This window comes from Callithrix jacchus, chromosome 7 (genome assembly GCF_049354715.1).
Source record: "Callithrix jacchus isolate 240 chromosome 7, calJac240_pri, whole genome shotgun sequence".
NCBI classification, from domain to species: domain Eukaryota; kingdom Metazoa; phylum Chordata; class Mammalia; order Primates; family Cebidae; genus Callithrix; species Callithrix jacchus.
The window spans coordinates 44,626,540-44,648,732 of NC_133508.1; the positions used below are offsets into that span (position 1 = coordinate 44,626,540).

A 22,193-nucleotide genomic window follows, 5' to 3' on the forward strand; every position below is an offset into this window, starting at 1 on the left:
GTATGAAAGGATGACAGTGTGGATTCTCTGATGCAGATGTGGACATTTGCCAGGTCACATCTGGCCAGGGGTTTGTTGCTCAATGACTTCATGAAGAAATCAATTCCCGTTTCCTTCAGCTGACCTTAGGGCCATCTTCACAGGTTTGATTCTCTCTATTGTAATATCCAAATTAAATTTCAGCCCAGATGATTTATGCAGTGCGATTTCTTTCAGAAGTTAACAGCACACAGTTCATGTTCACAAGGTCCCCACAAGGCAAGGAGGGGAAGGTCCATAATTCTGTCCAGCTTTTGTGTATAGAGACATTCAGAGAAAGAGGAAGAGCTGGGCATAAAGTCCTATCTATCCATGCCTAGGGTCACAGGTTACTCTCCAGATCACATTAGCAGAAATGTCGCTGGGTCAGGGCTGATTGCCAAGCAATCACATCCCAGGCCTCTGCTGGGGTCTTGTGAATGAAATATGTCTCTCCTAAGTCTGTGAAAATTAAGTTAAAGTCCAGCTGGGCATGGTGGTGCAGCTACTTGGGAGGCTGAAGCTGGAGGATTGCTTGAGCTCGGGAGATGGAAGCTGTGGTGAGTTATGATTGTACCACTGCACTCTAGCCTGAGTGAGACAGTGAGATCCTGACACACACACACACACACACACATACACACACACACACTCAGAGCTGAAGTCCTTCTGCAAAATTTGGCACAAATTTCCTTGGACCTTTTTTGCTTCAGAGGCCTGGCCAGAGGGTTCCCCAAACACAGGACTTTACTGCTTCTTAAATGTGCCTTTCGCTATCCAACATCAATCTGTGAATTCACAGTGAATTAAAAAAAAATTTTTTTTGACGGCGCACGGTGGCTCATGCCTGTAATCCCAGCACTTTGGGAGGCTGAGGCAGGCAGATCACGAGGTCAGGAGTTCAAGACTAGCCTGACCAATATGGTGGAACCAGGAGTTGTGATGCATTCCTGTAGTCCCATACTCGGGAGGCGGAGGCAGGAAAATCTCTTGAACCCGGGAGGCAGAAGTTGGGTGACACAGTGATTCCCTGTCTCAAAAAAAAAAATTATTTTTGAGACTCCTGGTCACAAGTAATCTTCCCACTTAGGCCTCCCAAAGTGTTGGGATTACATGCATGGGCCAGTGGATGTATTAAACGCCATGAGATAAGTGAATCAAGAAGACAAGGCTGCATTTCCCATCCAAACATGCAAGCTCTTCCTCATCCTGTGCCTTCTGCCTGTCCACCAACCTGCCAACATGCACAAAGACCTTCCGTCTGCATTTTCAGAGAAAGAGGTGATTCACTTGGTATCCTGATGCAAATGGGTGCTGTGTTGAGATGTGGGCCTCCTGCTATCTGAAGGTACTATCCTTTTTCTTGTAAGGTTCCATAACTAGATTAATTAGTCAGTATCATCTAGTTTGATTATCTGTTTCATCAGGGATTCATCACAGATTTCCCATGTTTCTGATCAGTTACCATGGATATTGCTTTTGTTATCACAGTTCTCAGTAACTGAAGTCTGCACTTTTGTGGGGTTCACCCACTGTAAAAATTAATCTGTGCAAAAGCTCTCAGGGTACACCTTGTTTGTTTGTTTTTAATTCTTTTTTTTTTTTTTTAAGACAGAGTCTTGTCCTGTTATACAGCCTGGAATGCAGTAGTGCGATCTTGGCTTACTGCAACCTCCACCTCCCAGGTTCAAGCGACTCTCCGGCCTCAACCTCCCAAGTAGTTGGGATTACAGGCATGCACCACCACACCCAGATAATTTTTTCTGTTTTGTTTGGTATTTTTAGTAGCGATGGGGTTTCACCATGTTGGTCAGGCTGGTCTTGAACTCCTGACCTCAAATGATCCGCCCCCCGCCCCCTTGGCCTCCCAAAGTGTTGGGATTACAGGTGTGAGCCACCATGCCTGGCCTTAATTCTTTTTAATAGAGATGGAAGGATTGCAGATCCTGGGGTAGTGGTAAGGAGGGGAACTGAAATAAAATTTCCCATATGCTTGTTAATTATCAAACATTTGCATCTCATCTTCAACTCCAAGCATACATTTCCAGTGTGGTTTATGCTTTGGAGACATTTGGCTCTGAGGTTGCTGGGGTTTGGAGACAATCATGTCCTTCCTCCTCCTCTCAGGCTCATCTCATTGAAGCAGAATTACTTGCTTAGCTGTCTGTCTTCTTTATTCCCTGTATAATACTGTGGATTCAAGTTATCATTGTCTCCCCAAAGTGGCTCAGGGCACAGAGAGTTCTCAACATGTGTTCAGTGAATGAATGGCTCTTTCTGGCAATTCTCTCCTCTTACTCAGCTGAAAAGTGCAATTACATCTAAGATCCCTGTTTAAGATAGGACTTTTCTGGTCATAAGAAAAAACAAAAGACATTTAAGGAATAGGAAGCTGGTGGGTGAAGGAGCTACCCAGGCCCAGGAGCCCAGGAAAAGCTGGACAGGCAACTTGAAGCCTTAGAGCAGTAAAAGGACACCTCTGGACCCAGGGCTGCCCCAGGGTCTTGGGAGCAGGAGTCTGTGGGTTTCACTCGGGTGCTCTGTCCTTGACACAGTCCTGGGTTCCTCCAGGCCTCCTGTTCCCTGCTCTCTCCTGCCATGTCTCACCTGTCAGTCTGCATCTCTCTACTTTATAGATTCATCTGATCCACATTTCTTCTCCCTCCTAACTTCAGCTGCACAAGGCCCACTGTGGCCTCTCTGGCTTCTTTCTGTGTTATGATGTTTAAAGCTCAATTTTTTTCCCCTAAGTTTTATTTTAGATTTGGGGGTACCTGTGCAGGTTTGTTACATGGGAATATTGTGTGATGTTGAGGTTTGGGAAACAATGGATCCTATCACCCAGGGACTGAGCACAGTACCAAGAGTTAGTTTTTCAACCCTGTCCTCCTCCTTCCCTCTCTAGGAGTCCCCAGTGTCTTTTTTTTTTTTTTTTTTTTGAGATGGAGTTTCACTCTTGTTGCCCAGGCTGGAGTACAATGGCATGATCTCTGCCCACTGCAACCTCCACCTCCTGCGTTTAAGCGATTCTCCTGCCTCAGCCTCCCGAGTAGCTGGGATTACAGGCATGTGTTACCACATCCAGCTAATTTTGTATTTTTAGTAGCGATAGGGTTTCTCCACGTTGGTCAGGCTGGTCTCGAACTTCCGACCTGAGGTGATCTGCCCACTTCAGCCTCCCAAAGTACTGGGAGACAGGGTCTTGCTCTGTTGCCCAGGCTGGAGTGCAGTGGCATGATTGTGGTTCACTGTATCCTCAACTTCCCAGGCTCAACGGATCCTCCCACCTTAGCCTCCCTAGTAGCTGGGACCACAGGTGTGCACCACCATGCCTGGCTAATTTTTAAAAAAAATTTTTTAGTAGAGACAAGGTCTTGCTATGTTACCCAGGCTGGTCTTGGTCTCCTCCGGTCAAGCAATCCTTTCACCTCCACTTCCCAAAGGTGTGGGATTACAGGTGTAAGCCACTGTGCCCGGCCCCCCAGGGTCTATTTCTGCCATCTTCATGTCCATGAGTACCCACATTTTAGCTCTCACTTATAAGTCAGAACATGTGGTGTTTGGTTTTCCGTTCCTTTGCTAATTTGCTTAGGATCATGGCCTCCATCTGTATCTCTGCAAGGACAGGATTTGGAAGGTGGAAAACTTGAGGTCAGGAGTTTGAGACCAACCTGGTCAACATGGTGAAACTCCATCTCTACTAAAAATACGACAAATTAGCTGAGCGTGGTGGCACGTGCCTGTAATCCCAGCTACTCAGGAGGCTGAGGCAGGAGACTTGCTTGAACTGAGGAGGCGGAGGTTGCAGTGAGCTGAGATTGTGACACTGCACTCCAGCCAGGTGACAGAGTGAGAATCCATCTTAAAAAAAAGACATTATTTTGTTCCTTTTCATGGCTGCAAATGTCCACTTTTAACATTAACTGCCCATTCTCTCAGGCTTACAGTTTCTTCCTTCAAATGCTCCAGGCAAGAATCTGATTGGTCCAGCTCATCTTTTTTTTTGAGACAAAGTCTCACTCTGTCTCCTAGGCTGGTGGGCAGTGGCATTATCTCGGCTCACTGCAACATCCTCCACCTCCTGGGTTCAAGCAATTCTCCTGCCTCAACCTCCCAAGTAGCTGGGACCACAGGTGTATGCCACCACATCCAGCTAATTTTTGTACTTTTAGTAGAGACAGGGTTTCACCCTGTTGGCCAGGCTGGTCTTGAACTCCTGACCTCAAGTGATCTGCCCAACTCAGCCTCTTAAAGTGCTGGGATTACAGGTGTGAGCCACCGAGCCCGGCTACCTCCTTTTTCTAAACCAGGAGATGCACAGTCCCTGGATTGGCTGTTCCAGGTCAGGGGACCCATGGTCCTATCACATATGGCTAAGGGTCAATGTCATATGCTACAAAACGCGGCTGCCCATGGACAGTTTTCACCAAAGGATAAAGCGGGGCATGCGACTGTCATTTAGAGTGGTCGGCAACATCTCTCCCTTGTGCAGCAGCAATGGGGTGCAGCGGTTTGACCCCAGCTGGGTGGGGAGGGGGCTGCTGAAGCCAATCAAACTAATTCTACTCCTTCCCCTTGCCTGTTCTTGGTCAAAGAATCCGAGATTGGGCCAGCAAGTGGCATTCCTCTGCATCAGGGAGTGGTTCAGGGATTGGTCTGCAGATCAGTTTGATGTTTTCTCAAGGACATTGTCGGGAAGGAAAAGCCCTTGTTTTTTTTTTTTTTGAGACAGAGTCTCGCTGTGTCACCCAGGCTGGAGTGCAATGGCCCGATCTTGGCTCACTCCAGCCTCCACCTCCTGGGTTCAAGCAGTTCTCCTGCCTCAGCCTCCCGAGTAGCTGGGACTATAGGCACGTGCCACCATGCCTGGCTAATTTTTTGTATTTTTAGTAGAGACGGGGTTCACTGTGTTAGCCAGGATGGTCTCAATCTCCTGACCTAGTGATCCGCCCGCCTCAGCCTCCAAAAGTGCTGGGGCACCTGGCCAATGTCCTTGTTTTTAAGAAACAGCTGTAGGAGAAGTGGTCTCTCTTCCTTGGGACATTGCTGTGCACAAATGAATGGTAGCACCCAGAGCTGCTGCAGCCATTCTTGCTTCTGCCCCAAGGATGACATCGGCTGCTCAAGAGGGCAGGACTCAGAGCATGGCAGAGAAACTGAGGCAGAGTCAGATTAGCTAGGCCCCAAAGCCCACCCTTTCCCTTGGCCTCCAGTCATTTGATCCAATAAATGCCCTTCTTGTTTAAGCCACTTTGGGGCTTTTGTAATTTGCAGCTAAAAGCATGGCTGGAAGGGGGGATGGGCTGGGTTGGGGGTGCCTGTGGGTCTGATAGGGAATGTGTAGGATGTGATTTCAAATGGTGAATTCTGAATATTATGCAGGGGCCAGGCCAGGTTCACAAGCAGATAGCTGGGAAGTCACAGAGGGCCCTGTACTTGGCTTAATGCTCTGCTGCCTTAAAATTCCTATTAATTTTTTTTTGAAGAGATGGGGTCCAGCTCTGTGGCCCTGGCTGGAGAGCAGTGGTGCAATCATAGCTCACTGCAGCCTCGAACTCCTGGGCTCAAACAATCCTCTTGCCTCAGCCTCCCAAGTGGCTGGGACTACAGGCGCTTACCATCATAGATGGCCAATGTATTTATTTTGCCAAGATTGGGTCTCAGCATATTGTACTGGCTTGTCTTGAACTCCTGGGCTCAAGTGATCCTCCGACCTTGGCCTCCCAATGTGCTGGGATTACAGGCGTGAGCCACCATACCCAGTTATACATTTTTAGCAAAGGACCTGCATTTTCATTTTGCAGCAGGCCCTACAAATTATGTAGACAGCCCCAGGCAGGTGATAGAACATTCAGAAAAGGAGTGTGTAAACTGTAAAGCACTACACAAAAGCAGTCTATCTTTCTCCCCACGGACAAAGGATACTATGTGAGCCTCCTATGCCTGGTTTCATGGGTTTTCCTGCCAAAAAACCTCCCGTCCACATACTCCAGCTGTCTGCTGCCTGACCCTTGAGAGCCTGCACAGACAGCAGGTCACCTCCGACCCACTGTGTTCCCATAGGAACGTGGAGAGATAGGTAGATAATTCATTATCCATTGAAGTTTATTTTTCATTTTTGGAAGTTTTGGGAAGTATAAGACTGAAGTCAAATTATTTAATTAACAGCTAAACATATGAATAAAGCAAACACACACACACACACACACACACACACACACACACACACACACCGATGTTTGCTGGGCCTGAATTAAAATCTATTGCTCTGGGCCAGCCATGGTGGCTTATGCCTGTAATCCTAGCACTGTGGGAGGCTGAGACAGGCAGACCACCTGAGGTTAGGAGTTCAAGACCAGCCTGGCCAACATGGCAAAACCCTGTAAAAATACAAAAATTAGGTGGGTGTGGTGGCGGCTCATGCCTGTAGTCCAAGCTATTCAGGAGGCTGAGACATGAGAATCGCTTGAACCCGGGAGGCAGAGGTTGCAATGAGCCAAGATCGCACCACTGCCTGGGTGACAGAGCAAGACTCTGTCTCAAAAACTATTGCTCTGTTCAGAATCTTCTGCCTTTCAGGGACTTACTTTAGACTCATAGGCCCGACTGTCCCACCTTTATCCTTGTGTGAGTGTATTTTTCCCCACTGAACACGGGCTCATGCGTCATAGCTGAAAAGAATGGCTGTCCGATTCAGCCTCTCCCTTCCTCCTCCTAATGTGGTTACTGTGAGTGAATGTTACTTTGGAGATAATGAATGCATCCCATTTAGTGCAAAAATATACCTTGTCCCAGGTCACATGGCAAATGTAACCATAAAAGGTTTAAGATGCTATTATTTAAAATTTATTTTCTCATAAAAAATGGTTCCTGAAATGATCATAATTTGAGGAACTTACTTCATCCTTATAATACATTCTGCCTGGGCCCAGGTCTAAGGCTGGTAATCCCGGGCCAAGTGGGAGATCTGAGTCCAAATTAGGACTGGGCAGTCTCAGTCCCTGCCACCCTATCCTTTATGGAGCCTCAACTCTGGGTCTGCTCAATCTGCCTCAACCCAAAATTGTGACTGCAGATGAGCCCATTTTACACAATTGCCTCCCCATTCCCAAAATGGATTTTGTTTTTGAGACAGGGTCTCACTGTCACCCAGGTTGAAGTGCAATGGTGTGACCTCAGATCACTGCAACCTCTGCCTCCCAGGCTCAAGTGATCCTCCCACCTCAGCCTCCTGAGTAGCTGGGACTACAGATAGGCATGCACCACCAGGCCTAGTTAATTTTTTAAAAAAAATTTTTTAGAGAGGAGGTTTTGTTCAAGTTGACCAGGCTGATCTCAACCTCCTGGGCTCAAGCAATCCTCTTGCCTTAGTATCCTGAGTATCTGAGACTACAGGTGCACGCCTCCATGCCTGACCGATTTTATTTTATCTAATTTTTTTGTAGAGATGAGGTCTTGCTATGTCATTGCCCAGGCTGGCCTTGAACTCTGAGGCTCAAGTGCTTTTCCTGCCTTGGACTCCGAAAGTGCTGGGATTGCAAGTGTGAGGCACAGAGTCTGGCCTCAGGTGGCATTTTGTGTGTATGTGTGTGAAGCTGTGATGCAGGGTTAGAGACCTGAATTCTCTTGGGTAAAGGAAAGGGCATGATGCAGGTGGGAAGCCTCAGGACAAATGTCCCCTTCGTGCTTCATCAGTGGTTCCTGATCTTACTCTGGGGACCCCTCCCCCCGCACGCCAATGACTGTCTGACCTGAGAGTCATCGAAGTGTGCGGATTCAGGAGTCTGTGGTTACCATTTAGTGATCAGCTGTGGTATGAGATATCTCCATTGCTTCTGGGGCAGGGGAGGGCAGGAGGCACCCTGATACAGCAGCATCTATGTTCCTGACAGCAATAAACATGCGTGTTCCTGCTATGCACAACATGGCGCAAGCCTGCTAACAACTGCAGCTTAGAGAGAGCCGGGTTCTGTGCTGGGAACCCTACAGATGCAGGATTTCTTTTCTTTTTTTGACTCTGTGCCCCAAGATGCATAATTTTATTAATTTTTTCTTTTTTTGAGAGGAGTCTAGCTCTGTTGCCTAGGCTGGAGTGCAGTGGCACCAGCTTGGCTCACTGCAACCTCTGCCTCCTGGGATCAAGCAATTATCTTGCCTCAGCCTCCCGAGTAGCTGGAATTACAGGTGCCCGCCACCACGACCAGCTAATTTTTGTATTTTTAGTAGAGATGGGGTGGATTTCACTGTGTTGGCCAGGCTGGTCTCGAACTCCTGGCCTCAAGTGATCCGCCTGCCTCGGCCTCCCAAAGTGCTGGGATTATAGGCGTGAGCCACCGTGCCCTGCCTAATCTTTTTTTTTTTTCTTGAGACAGAGCCCAGGCTGGAGTGCACTGGCACTATCTCAGCTCACTGCAACATTTGCTTCCTGGGTTCAAGTGATTCTCCTGCCTCAGCCTCCTGAGTAGCTGGGATTATAGGTGCCCGCCACCATGCCCAACTAATTTTTGTATTTTTAGTAGAGATGGGGTTTCATTAGCGGGGCCCAGGCTGGTCTTGAACTCCTGGCCTCAAGTGATCCGCCCGCTTCGACCTCCCAAAGTGCTGGGATTACAGGTATGAGCTATTGCACCCTGCATTTTCATTAATTTTTATAACTATCCTGTGGGAAAATAAATGCGTTTCCTACAGCTGCTGTAACCAATGATCACAAATGTAGTGGCCTAAAACAACACATCCATTTATTATCTTACAGTTGTGGAGGAAATGGGCCTTACTGGACCAAAACGAAGGCATTGGCAGAGCTGCGTTCTTGCTCTAGGCTCTGCCAGAGAATCCCTTTCCTTGCGTTTCCAGCTCCTCCAGGCTGCCTGCATCCCTTGGTTTGTGGTCCTCTCCTCCTCCTCTTCAAAGCTATATCCTCTCCAAAGATATCTCAATGGAGATATCTCATAGTACAGTGCTGCCTCATCGCATCTCACTCTGACCTCTGTGGCTGTGGTCACATCTCCTTTTTGGACTCGGACTCTCATGCCTCGCTCTTCTAAGGACTCTTGTGAGCCCATCAGGCCCACCTGGATGATGCAGGAGAGTCTCTATAACTCAACATCTTTCCATTTTGTCACAGCTGTAAAGACCCTTCCTGAGCCGGGCGCGGTAGCTTATGCCTATAATCCCAGCACTTTGGGAGGCTGAGGCAGGCGGATCACTTAAAGTCAGGAGTTTGAGACCAGGCTGGCCGACTTGGGGAAACCCCGTCTCTACTAAAACTACAAAAATTAGCTGGATGTGGTGGCGCATACCTGTAATCCCAGCTACTTGGGAGGCTGAGGCAGGAGAATCATTTGAACCTGGAGGTGGAGTTTGCAGAGATGGCACCATTCTGAGATCGCACCACTGCACTTCAGACTCAGTCTCACAACAAAATGACCCTTCGTGATATGAAGTCACACATTCACAGGCTCCGGGGGTTAGGATATGTATTAATACATGGTTGTGGGCCACTATTCCATCAGTGACAGAACGGTAATAAAGAATCTGAGGCTTAGAATGACCTGCCCAAGGGCACATGGCTGATGTGGGAACACCTGGGATTTTTTTTTTTAATGAAAAATGTTTATTAAAGAATTTAAATAATATTATGCATAAATTATTTTTTTTCCTTTTTTATTGCATTTTAGGTTTTGGGGTACATGTGAAGAACATGCAAGATAGTTGCATAGGTACACACGTGGCAGTGTGATTTGCTGCCTTCCTCCCCTTCACCTATATCTGGCATTTCTCCCCATGCTATCTCTCCCCAACTCCCCACCCCCTACTCTCCCTCCCCTATTCCCCCCAATAGACCCCAGTGTGTAGTGCTCCCCTCCCTGTGTCCATGTGTTCTCATTGTTCAACACCTACCTATGAGTGAGAACATGTGGTATTTCATTTTCTGTTCTTGTGTCAGTTTGCTAAGAATGATGGTCTCCAGGTTCATCCATGTCCCTACAAAGGACACAAACTCATTGTTTTTGATGGATGCATAGTATTCCATGGTGCATATGTGCCACATTTTCCCTGTCCAGTCTATCATCGATGGGCATTTGGGTTGGTTCCAGGTCTTTGCTATTGTAAACTGTGCTGCAATGAACATTCATGTGCATGTGTCCTTATAATAGAACAATTTATAATCCTCTGTATATATACCCAGTAATGGGATTGCTGGGTCAAATGGAATTTCTATTTCTAAGTCCTTGAGGAATCATCACACTGTCTTCCACAATGGTTGAACTAATTTGCACTCCCACCAACAGTGTAAAAGTGTTCCTGTTTCTCCACATCCTCTCCAGCATCTGTTGTCTGCAGATTTTTTAATGATCGCCATTCTAACTGGCGTGAGATGGTATCTCAATGTGGTTTTGATTCGCATTTCTCTAATGACCAGTGATGAGCATTTTTTCATATGTTTGTTGGCCTCATGTATGTCTTCTTTTGTAAATTGTCTGTTCATATCCTTTGCCAACTTTTGAATGGGCTTGTTTTTTTCTTGTAAATCTGTTTTAGTTCTTTGTAAATTCTGGATATCAGCCCTTTGTCAGACAGGTAAACTGCAAAAATGTTTTCCCATTCTGTCGGTTGCTGATTCACTCTAATGACTGTTTCTTTTGCCGTGCAGAAGCTGTGGAGTTTGATTAGCTCCCATTTGTCTCCTTTGGCTTTTGTTGCCAATGCTTTTGGTGTTTTGGTCGTGAAGTCCTTGCCTACGCCTATGTCCTGAATGGTTTTGCCTAGATTTTCTTCTAGGGTTTTTATGGCGTTAGGTCTTATGTTTAAGCCTTTAATCCATCTGGAGTTAATTTTAGTGTAAGGTGTCAGGAAGGGGTCCAGTTTCTGCTTTCTGCACATAGCTAGCCAGTTTGAATCAGGTGTGTCAGACACTAAGGCTTACTCCTTTGGGTCAGCGGGTACCCTTTCTGCAATGACACTCTGCCCCAGTGGTTAGTGGGTGCCTGTGCTCCCCAAACTCACTCAGCAGCACCCAAGCTCAGTAACATTCTTTCACACCTGTGTAAGTCAGCCTTCTCTGGAGGGACAGAACTGATGGAACATATAAGTGTGTGTGTGTGTGTGTGTGTGTAAAGTAAAAGTTCCTCTTTAAAATTTCCTTTCTTGTTAAAGAATAAGTCCAGGAAGTAAAAATTGCTTTCTGAGAGCTCCTTTGTCTCAATGCTGATTTTCTTTGCGGCACTGAGCATCTGTTTCCAACAATATATACATAAATATGTGTGTGTGTGTATACATATAAAGGGGCATTTATTAAGTATTATCTCACAAGGTTCCACAATAGGCTGGTCTGCAGGCTGAGGAGCAAGAATTGCTGGTCTGAGTTCCAAAACTGAGGAATGTGGAGTCCGGTGTTTGAGGGAAGGAAGCATCCAGTATGGGAGAAAGAGGTAGGCTGGGAGGTAGGCCAGTCTCTTTTTTCACATTTTTCTGCCTGTTTATATTCTTGCCACGCTGGCAGCTGATTAGATGGTGCCCACCCAGATGAAGGGTGGGTCTGCCTTTCCCAGCCACTGACTCAAACGTTAATCTCCTTTGGCAACACCCTCACAGACACCCAGGATCAATACTCTGTATCCTTCAATCCAATCAGGTTGACAATCACTATTAGCCATCACAACACTGGATACAAAGTCACAGGTCATTGGCTCTCATGCTCACCTGTATGGTAAGGCCAGGATTCAGAAAACGCTCCCTAGTCCCCAAACCAGGACCTCACCACACCCGAGTCACCACTGCCAACCACCAACTCCCATCCCTATTTGCCCGCTGTGCCTGGGGCGGGGGGCTTGTTTTGTTCCTCAAAGTGTGGTCCACAGGCCAGCTGTGTTGGCATACCTGGGTACTTGTTAGAAAGGCAGAATCTCAGCATCACCCTACATCAGCTGAATCAGAATCTGCCTTATAACCAGAGGCCCCAGTGAGCCACAGCATGGCCGAGTTTAAGAGGCTCCTCCCTCAAGGACCCTGCTCTACCTGGGGTGCCTTCTCACACCTATTTCTCCTCTTCTTCTGCCCCCTCCGCAGGTGTCTCAGCTTGGATTCCTGCAGCTCGGGAGAATGCATTAGAGAAATGTCGATGCTGCTCTTTCTGCCTTAGCTTCTTAGAGTTGGCAGCAGAAGCGGCCCCTCCTGGCAGTGCTTGGCTGGGCCCTGCAGCTGTATGGGGGAGGCCTCTCTGTGGCCAGCACGCCCGGGGTCTGGGCTGGTCCCTTGCCCTGCCTCTCTCCTGGGTGGACATGGTCTAGAGCTGCACTGGGGTGCAGGGGGCGTCCCTCCTCCTGTGCACCAGCCTCTGTGAGAGGCAAAGGCGAAGGTGTGAAATGACTTTGACCTTGGTGTCTAAGCAGTTCCCTCTTACTCTGAAAGTGCTTCAACATGTTGGCCTGGTACGTTCCGAGCACTGTGGAGTTTTGGCAGAGTGGCCGATAAGTATTTTTAGTTCCTTCCTCCTTAATGTTTGCCAGAAAACCACAGTCATTACTCATGAGCAGGAGAAGTTTCCTCCCTCCCAGGCTCCAGAAGAGTCCAGGCTTGCCCTCAGATGCCCACTGAGCTGCCCCTGCCCTGGACTTCTCAGCTGTCTTTGAAATCAACATAATGCTAACACCTACAATAAAGCAGGATGCCATATATTTTTTAATAGAATAAGACCTGAACTTTTTTTGTTAATTCATTTGGTGGTTTTTTTTTTTTTTTTTTTGAGACAGGGTCTCTCTCTGTCACCCAGGCTGGAGTGCAGTGGCACCATCTCAGCTCACTGCAACCTCTACCTTCCAGGCTCACCTGATCCTCCTACCTCAGCCTCCTAAGTAGCTGGAACCACAGTCATGTGCCACCACACCTGGCTAATTTTTGTATATTTTGTAGAGATGAGGTTTTATTATGTTGCCCAGGCTAGTCTTGAACTCCTGAGCTCAAGTGATCCTCCCTCTGTGGCCTCCCAAAGTGTTGGGATTACAGGTGTAAGGCACCTCACCTGGCCCAATTTATTCATTAAAATTTTAGTAAAATGTACATATCATAAAAGGTACCGTTTTAACCACTTTTAAGTATACCATTCAGTGGCATTAAGTGTATTCACAGTTGTGCAACTATCACCGCCATCCATTTCCAGGTTCTTCATCTTGTAAAGATGAACCTCTATACCCCTAAAACAAGAACTCCCCATTCCTCCGCCGCCCCCATATCCTCAGGAAACCACCATTCTACTTCCTATGAATTTGATGACTCTAGGTCTGTCATGAGTGGAATCAGACAATATTTGTCCTTTTGTGACCTGTTTGTTTCCCTTAGCATAATGTTTTCAAGTTTCACCCACGATGTAGTAGCCTAAGCTTCTTTAAAAAAAAACTGGGCCTCGGGCAAAAAAAAAAATCATTCATTTAATTGATAGAGGAGGCTGGGCACAGTGACTCTTGCCTGTAATCTTAACATTTTGGGAGGCCGAGGTGGGAGGATCGCTTGAGCCCAGGAGTTTGAGATCAGCCTGGGTAATATAGCTAGGTCCCATCTCTCCAAAAAATAAAAAAATTAGACAGGCACGATGGCATGTGCCTGTAGTCTCAGCCACTCGGTGGGAGGCTGAGGTGGGAGGATCGCCTGAGCCCAGGAAGTCGAGGCTGCAGTGAGCCAGGCCATGTTTGCTCTACAATACTCCAGTCTAGCCAGCCGAGTGAGACCCCATCTCCAAAATAAAATAAAATAATTGATTAAAAATCACTAAATTAAAGAACAGCCGCAGCTGGGCGTGGTGGCACACACCTGTAGTTCCAGCTACTCAGGAGACTGAGTTGGATCACCTGAGTCCTATAAGTGGAAGCTGCAGTGAGCTATGATCACGCCACTGCACTCCAGCCTGGGTGACAAAGCGAGACCTGGTCTCAACAAAAACAAAAGCAAAAAAACCACGAATGCATTTTAAAAATTTTAGGCAACCAGTTTCTGGTTAGTCTTAGCACATCCGCTAAGGTAGGGCAACATTTGCTTTCAAAAAAGGGATGGCAGACCAGAAGCACACCGAAGGCAGCTCCCGACCACCTCTGCTACTTGGGAATGGTCTGGGAAAAGCCAGCTGGGCACCCCTCCCCTCCCCCAGGAGAGTATCCACTGGGTGAAGACTTAGACTGCTTTACACAAATACAGGAATCCCAAGTCCCTCTGCTAAGGGGCAAGTTCCTGCACCTTCAGCATCTTCAATCATAGTTCCCTGTGTGGATCTTAGTTTTAATGGCAGTATCTTCCAGACCACAAGGGACTCGGCTCCCTCAGAAAAACCTCACCATTGGTGGAGGGATAATAGCCTGAAGGATCTAGTTCAGTAAACACAGGATTCTTTTGTGATGCGCTTTCCAAACGAGGCACACACTTTGGGATTAATTAAACTCTTTGCTAGCTGCTTGCCAGGGTAACCTTTCTTTTATGCTTCTTAGGGGGGCACACAACGTAAAAAGTCAAATCTATTATGTTCATGACTCGGAGGGAAAGATCTGGGACAAAATTACCTTACACACCATTTTTTGTTTTTTCTTTTCTTAAATTTCCCGAGTACTGGATCAAATGGAGAGCTGTCTGTGCTGTGTGCTAGCTAAGCAATTCAACCCGGGAGAGGAGCAGTTTGGAATTAAAGCGATAGAAGGTGGGGGGGAGGTGACACTGATGACAGCAGGAACCCCCAATTTCTTGGCACACTCACTCTTGGGGGGACAATAAAGAGGTACATGGGAGTTGAGTGCTGACTGTTTAAGCCTTGGACCATGTTCTCTTCCAGGCTTGCTGCGTTTCTGAGTGCATGACATTTAATTAATTTGACAGTTAATTCTTTTCACCGTTCCGTTTTTGACAGTGTCACTCTCTGATCTCTCAGCTGGTTGAGAAAAGTCTGTATCAGTCATTACCCTTGCTCAAGCCCAGACAGGGTCATCTGGCCACAGCAGGAGATGCAGCGGGGGGAACAGCAGCAGGCGTGGAGCTGAGACAAGATTTCACCGTGCAGACAGTTTCCTGGAAGAGGCTGGGTCCGAAGCTGCATCTCCGTGTCCCATGAGTACCTTTCAAATCTTCCCCTGTCCTGGCTTTAAGCTCTAGAAGCTTTGAAAAATGCTTGCATTTTGGGCCAGGTGGGGTGGTTTACCTGTAATCCCAGCACTTTGGGAGGTCGAGGTGGACAGATCACTTGAGGTCAGGAGTTCGAGACCAGCCTAGCCAACATAGTGAAACCTCGACTCTACTAAAAACACAAAAATTAGCTGGGTGGTGGTGGCTCAGTGCCTGTAATTCCAGCTACTCAGGAGGATGAGGCAGGAGAATCACTTAAGGCTGGAAGGTAGAGGTTGCAGTGAGCTGAGATCATACCACTATACTACTCCAGCTAGGGTGATAGAGTGAGATCCCGTCTCAAAAACAAAAACAAAACCTTGAAAGTATGCTTACATTTTCAATATATACATATAAAATATCGGTAAAATAAAAAAAAAATTAAGGACTCTCTAAATTTATTATGCCAAGGGGAGTTAAGCCCTGGAGACTGTCACATAGCATGTTTGCAACTTCTGCTTCTTAGGTTACAGTTTAACTCTCTTCCTCCTTGCTCTCGTTTTATAAATGACTGGGAGAGACCAGAGACCAAATCTCTTCCCCTTCCAATCACTGATCTTTGTTATAGATGAACCGCCTCCTTTACTCTCCTGTGCCTGACTCAGACCAGATGGCACAAAAGACCCCATGACTGTTACATCTTTAGTGTGGAAGGTTAAATACACCTTTCCCAAAAGGAAAAAGACTGCCTCAACTAACCAGATGGTTGTAACTATGCATTAAACCTTCCATAGAAAGATGTTGCAATTCCGCTAGACTTCTCTAAACTTTGTATAAACAATTGCAAGCTTCCACACTTCAGAGCACTGACTTCCATTCTTTGGAATCTGTGCTTCCCAGGCAGCTCATCTTCAAACTTTATGCTTGAATCAACTCCCTTTAAACCAGATTCTGACCATTTTGATTATTGTAGATTGATGTATCAAAATAATATACACACAATAACAAGTGAAAAAAAGTAGAACGATAATAATGTTGAAAAGCGGCATTCTCATCCTAGTCCCCAAAGCAATTCTAACTGTTTCTTGCTTTAAGTCTTCTGGAATTTCCTCTGCTGTTCTGTGATCACACCTTTTGATATGGTTTGGTTCTGTGTCCCTACCCAAATCTCATATTCAATTGTAATTCCCACATGTGGAGAGAGGGACCTGTAATCCCCACGCGTCAAGGGAGGGAGGTGATTGTATCATGGGGACGGTTCCCCATGCTGTTCTCATGATAATGAGTGAGTTCTCACAAGATCTGATGGTTTTATAACGGGCTTTTCTCACTTCACTTTCTCTCTGTCTCTCCAGCTGCCATGTAAAACACGCCTGCTTCCCCTTCCACCATGATGGTAAGTTTCCTGAGGCCTCCCCACTCATGCAGAACTGTGAGCCAATTACACCTATTTCCTCTATAAATTACCCAGTCTTGGGTAGTATCTTTATAGCAGTATGAAAACACTAATATGCCTCTCTAATTTGATTTATCAGTTTTGGGCAATACCTTCTGACTCCTAAATAGGAAGACGAGGATTGAGCTCAAACATTCCACTTCTTTTCTCTCTTTTTATTTTTCATCACTGCTTTAATGAGATATGATTCACATGTCATAAAATTCACTCTGTTAAAGTGTACCATTCATTGGTTTTTAGTACACACATTCACAAAGCTGTGCAGTCATCTCTAAATCCATTGTTTGCCATTCTGTAAAACCAGAACATTTTTGTCTCTGCAAAAAAGAAACCCCTATCTTCATTAACAAGAACTCTTATTATTCCTGCTTCTCAACCCCTGGCATCCTCATCAATACTCTCCTCTTCTCTTCTTCCTCCTCCTCCTCCTTCTTCTCCTTCTCCTTCTTCTTTTGAGATAATGTCTCACTCTGTTGCCTAGGCTGAAGTTCAGTGGCATGATCATGGCTCACTGCCCTCAACCTCTTGGGCCCAAGCAATCTTCCCACCTCAACCTTCCTCCTGTGTAGCTGGGACCACAAGTGCATGACACCACATCTGGTTAATTAAAAAAAATTTTTTTTGTAGAGACAAGGTTTTGCTATGTTGCCCAGGCTTGTCTTAAACTTCTGGCTCAAGTGATCCTCCTGCCTTGGCCTCCCAGAGTGCTGGGATTACAGGCATGAGCCACCTCACCTGGCTATCTTTCTTCTGAATGCCATCCTGATGGATGTGAAGTGGTGCCTAATTGTGGTTTTGATTTGCATAGATCCCTAATTGTTCATTATTTTGAGCTTATTTTTTCATGAGCTTATTGGTCATTTATATATTTTCTTTGGAGAAATGTCTATACAAGCCTTTCAATCATTTTTAAATTAGATTGCCTGTTTATTGTTGGGTTGTAAGGATTGTTTATATATTTTGTTTATATATCCTAGGCCCTTACAGATCTATGATCACATATATTTTCTCTCACTCTGTGAGTTATCTTTCTTCTTTTCTTGATGGTGTCCCTTACATCATCAAAGTTTACATTTTTGATGAAGTTCAGTTTTTTTTCTTTTGTCATTTGCACTTTTCGAGATATGTTTAAGAAATTATTGCCTAATCTAAGGTCATGAAGATTTTTTATTCCTCTGTTTTCTTCTGAGATTTGTATGGTCTTTGCTCTTACATTTAGATCTCTGATAGGGATTGTGCTCAATCTGTGGAACAATATGGGGAGTTGGCATCTTAACAATATTGTCTTCCAATCCATGAATATAGATTCCATTTATTTAGAATGCTAATTTCTTTCTTGCTTGCTTTTTTTTCTTCATAGAGGGGCTTTCTGTCTCCTCCAGGCTGGAGTGCAGTGGCACAATCATAGCTCACTGCAGTCTCCAATTCTTGTGCTCAAGCAATCCTCCTGCTTCAGCCTCTGAGTAGCCGGGACTACAGGCATGTACCACCACACCCCGCTAATTTAAAAGTCTTTTTTTTAGAGACAGGGTCTTGCTATGTTGCTCATGCTGGTCTTGAATCCTGGACTCAAGTGATGGAGTCTTATTTTATCACCCAGGCTGGAGTGCGGTGGCATGATCTCAGGTCACTGCAACCTCTGTCTCCCGGGTTCAAGCTATTCTCTTGCCTCAGCTTCCCAAGTAGCTGGAATTACAGGCGCCCACCACCCTGCCTGGCTAATTTTTATATTTTTAGTAGGGATGGGGTTTTACCATGTTGTCGAGGCTGGTCTCGAACTCCTGACCTCAGGTGATCCACCTGCCTCGGCCTCCCATAGTGCTGGGATTACAGGCATGAGCCACCGTGCCTGGTCTATACTCTTTTTTATATGGATTCAATTGCTAGTATTTGCTGGATTCAGTTTGCTGGTTTGTCGAGTTTTTTGTCTATCTTCGTAAGGGCTATTGGTATGTGAGTTTTTTGTGATGCCTTTGTGTGATTTTGATACTAGGGAATACTGGTCTTAGGGAATACACTGAGAAGTACACCCTCCCGCTTTATTTTTTGGAAGAGCTTGTGAAGAATTGTTCATTCTTCTTTAAACTTTAGGTAGAATTCACCAGTGAATTCTAGGCCTGGGCTTGTGTGTGTGTGTGTGTGTGTGTGTGTGTGCAGAGGAAGGTTTTTGATTACTAATTCAATTTGCTTACTTGTTATAGGTGTATTCAGATTCTCTATTCCTCCTCTTCCTCCTCCTCTTCCTTACTCCTTCCTCTTCCTTCTCTTCTTTTTTGAGACAGAGTCTTGCTCTGTCACCCAGGCGGGAGTGCAGTGGTGCAGTCTTGGCTCACTGCAACCTCCACCTCCTGGGTTCGAGATTCTCTTGCCTCAGTCTCTGAAGTAGCTGGGATTACAGGCATGTACCATCATGCCTGGCCAACTTTTTTGTCTTTTTAGTAGAGATAGGGTCTCACTATGTTGTCCAGCTGGTGTCAAACTCCTGGCCTCCAGTGATCTGCCTGCCTTGGCCTCCCAAAGTGCTGGGATTACAGGCATGAGTCCCTGTGCCTGGCCAGATTTTCTATTGCTTCTTGAATCCTTTCTTGTTTCCCTCCTCTTAATGTTTGATGTTTATATTATTACAATACTTAAATTATTCTATCCATCACTTTTCTAACCTTTAGTAGGCTTATATTTTGATTTTTTATTCTATTTTTCTTTATTTCACGTCAAATGGGTAATGTGCTGATGTCATAACACCTTTTGAAGGAGGCACTCTCCTACATGCTAGTGAAAACTTAATCATGTATAAGAAACACATATTCACTCGTCCAAATCCAAAGAACTGACGCGGAGACACGAAGAACAGTGGAAGTGAGACTTTTAATGGCAGTCTTGCGAGACCGGGTGTCTGTCTGGTCGGCAGCACAGCCAGGGCAGCTACAGCAGATAATTTATCTCCTAGCATGTTAGCCCCTCCCCCAGTTGCTCATTGGTCGAGTACTATGGGGTTATAATCTTCCCGAATGTTGCCTCAGTTTCAATATTCCCCTTATAAGGTTATACCCAGGTGCCCTTCCCTGCTTAAGTTTTTATTTCCCAGTAACGGAACTTTCTTCCCTTTTATGGGCTGACCCCTCCTCTGCATTCTGTTCGCTTATTGTGACCTTCTAGGTGCATGAACCGTGAGGTTTGTTACATCTGCAGACTGCCTGCCAGTACTCAAATTTATCATGCCTTGGAAATGGACGATTTATATATTTTTCAGACAGAGTTTCACTCTTGTTGCCCAGGCTGGAGTGCAGTGGCAAAATCTCAGCTCACTGCAACCTCTGCCTCCCAGGTTCAAGAGATTCTTCTGTCTCAGCCTCCTGAGTAACTGGGAATACTGGCGTGAACCAATGTACCCGGCCGAAAATGGACCATTTGAAATGTTTTCTTACATCATACTAATGAACTGCAGAAGTATCTATTTTGATTTCTTGTATTTCCACTTCCCACAATTTCATTTGATCCTCCACTTTGTCAGACAAGGACATTTACACTCCCATTTTTTCCTCTTTCCCTTGTAACATCTATCAGTCTCACTTTTTAACTTTTTCACTTGTTAATATTCGTTAACATTTGCATTCTGCCTTGCCAATCCAACCAAGTCTTGAATGCAATGTCTGCAACTTGACTTTAAAAGTTAGAAACCCATCCAGTTGCTGTGGCACATGCCTGTAATCCCAGCACTTTGGGACGCTAAGGCGGGCGGATCACGAGGTCAGGAGTTTGAGACCAGCCTGACAAACATGGTGAAAGCCTGTCTCTACGAAAAATACAAAAATTAGCTGGGTATGGTGGCACATGCCTGTAATCCCACCTACTCAGGAGGCTGAGGCAGGAGAATTGCTTGAACCAAGGAGGCAGAGGTTGTGGTGAGCCAAGATCATGCCACTGCACTCCAGCCTGGGCCACAGAGCAAGACTGAAAAAAAAAAAAGTTAGAAACCCACGAACGGCTTCCCGTGATGAAGTCATTCTCAGAAGCGTTTGTTGCCTGGCCTGTAGTACGCTCTATGCTATTTTTCCAAATGCAAAAAAAAAATTGTCATATTCCACCAATAGCTTAACATTATGACACATTTCATTTGCTTCATTGTGGGCCATTATTTCTTGTATACGCTTGTTTTTCCTAGTGTCTAACCGCCTTTCTTTTCCTTTTTTCTTGCATGACTTGTGTTAATCCTTAATTGTTTTTAAGCTCTTAATTATTCCATCTCTTCTGTTGAATCTCCTTTTTTCACCAGAGATCTTTCTCTGAACACGCTCTGCCTTCCTGATCTAAACTGGATGGATGGTCGCTCAGTCGCTTTTTTTTTTTGAGGCAGGTCTTGATCTGTCACCCAGGCTGGAATGCAATGGTACAATCAGTGTTCCCCACAGCCTCTACCTCCTGGACTCAAGCACTCCTTCTGAGTCAGCCTCCTGTGTAACTGGGACTACAGGCTCACACCACCACACCTGACTAATTTTCATATTTTTATTTTTAGTAGAGACACGGTCTGGCTATGTTGCCCAGGCTGGTCTCAAATTCCTGAGCTCAAGCCATTCTCCCACCTCTCCTTTCAAAAGTTCTGGGATTAGAGGGGTGAACCACCATACCTGACTGCCAGCAGCTTTTTGAAAGCAGTTTTCCCTCTATCCTCTCTTATCCCCAGGCCTCACTCTCTCCTCGGGCCGGTCATCTCAGCTCCTCCGAACTCTGGTTTTTCCCTCTTTCCCAGTTAGCCTCTTTATGAATCATTTCTTCTTCTGACTTTTACTCCTGCCATTATGGAATTTTGCTTTACCTCAGTTTGCCCATCTCTAAAAGTAGCCTAGATCATTCCAGAATATAACTTCAGCAGAATTTGGAAGAAGGTGATGGGCTCATATTGAAAATGTGCCTCAAAATGCCCAGGAGAGAGAGGTGTGACATAAAATGAAGGGATTGATTTCATTGTTAATTTCTTCTGACTTTTCCCTGGTTTTGACTAATTATGCATCCTGAAGCCAAGGTTAATTTTTGAATTTGGTATCATTGTGTAGGGTTTAATCAGATAAAAGGATAATCAAGGTTAAATTGCTATACAATTAAGTCGTAGTTTTCCTTCCCTACCTAAGATGGAAAATTAAGGATTTACTTCTTTAACATTGAAGTGAATCCAAATATTGATAAGTCTACCAACACGTTTTTAAGGGAGAGAATTTAATGCATAATCTCGGCTGGGTGCTGATTCAACACGAAGCTGCATATTCCAGTGGACAGAATTTGTGTTGGAATCAGGTGCTTCGTTGGAACTATTTTGGCTTACTTAATTCAACACGTTTTTAAAAAAGGAACAACAAATTGGATGTGCAAATCTTCTTTGTAAGAAGAGGGGAAAAATCATTTTATTATGAGCAGTAAATCAAGAAATCAAGTTCTTACTTCTATGAGTCCTTAGGGGCAGACTGAAAAATCTCAAGGTATCTCACTTCATGTCCAAAAGCAAATGGTGGTGGGTTAAGTTTTAGATTTGCATCAAAAATTCAGACTGGAAATAAATTAGGGTAAATTGAGGGATGTCAAAATCACATAAAAATTAAGATGAGGCCGGGCTCAGTGGCTTATACCTGTAATCCCAGCACTTTGG

At 45.5% G+C, this 22,193-nt stretch overlaps 1 pseudogene; it reads right to left on the minus strand.

Moving 5' to 3' along the window:
* Positions 1–19,261: 19,261 nt before the first annotated feature.
* LOC128931267 (small nucleolar RNA U13) lies at positions 19,262–19,357 on the minus strand (annotated as a pseudogene).
* Between the last annotated feature and the right edge of the window lie 2,836 nt (positions 19,358–22,193).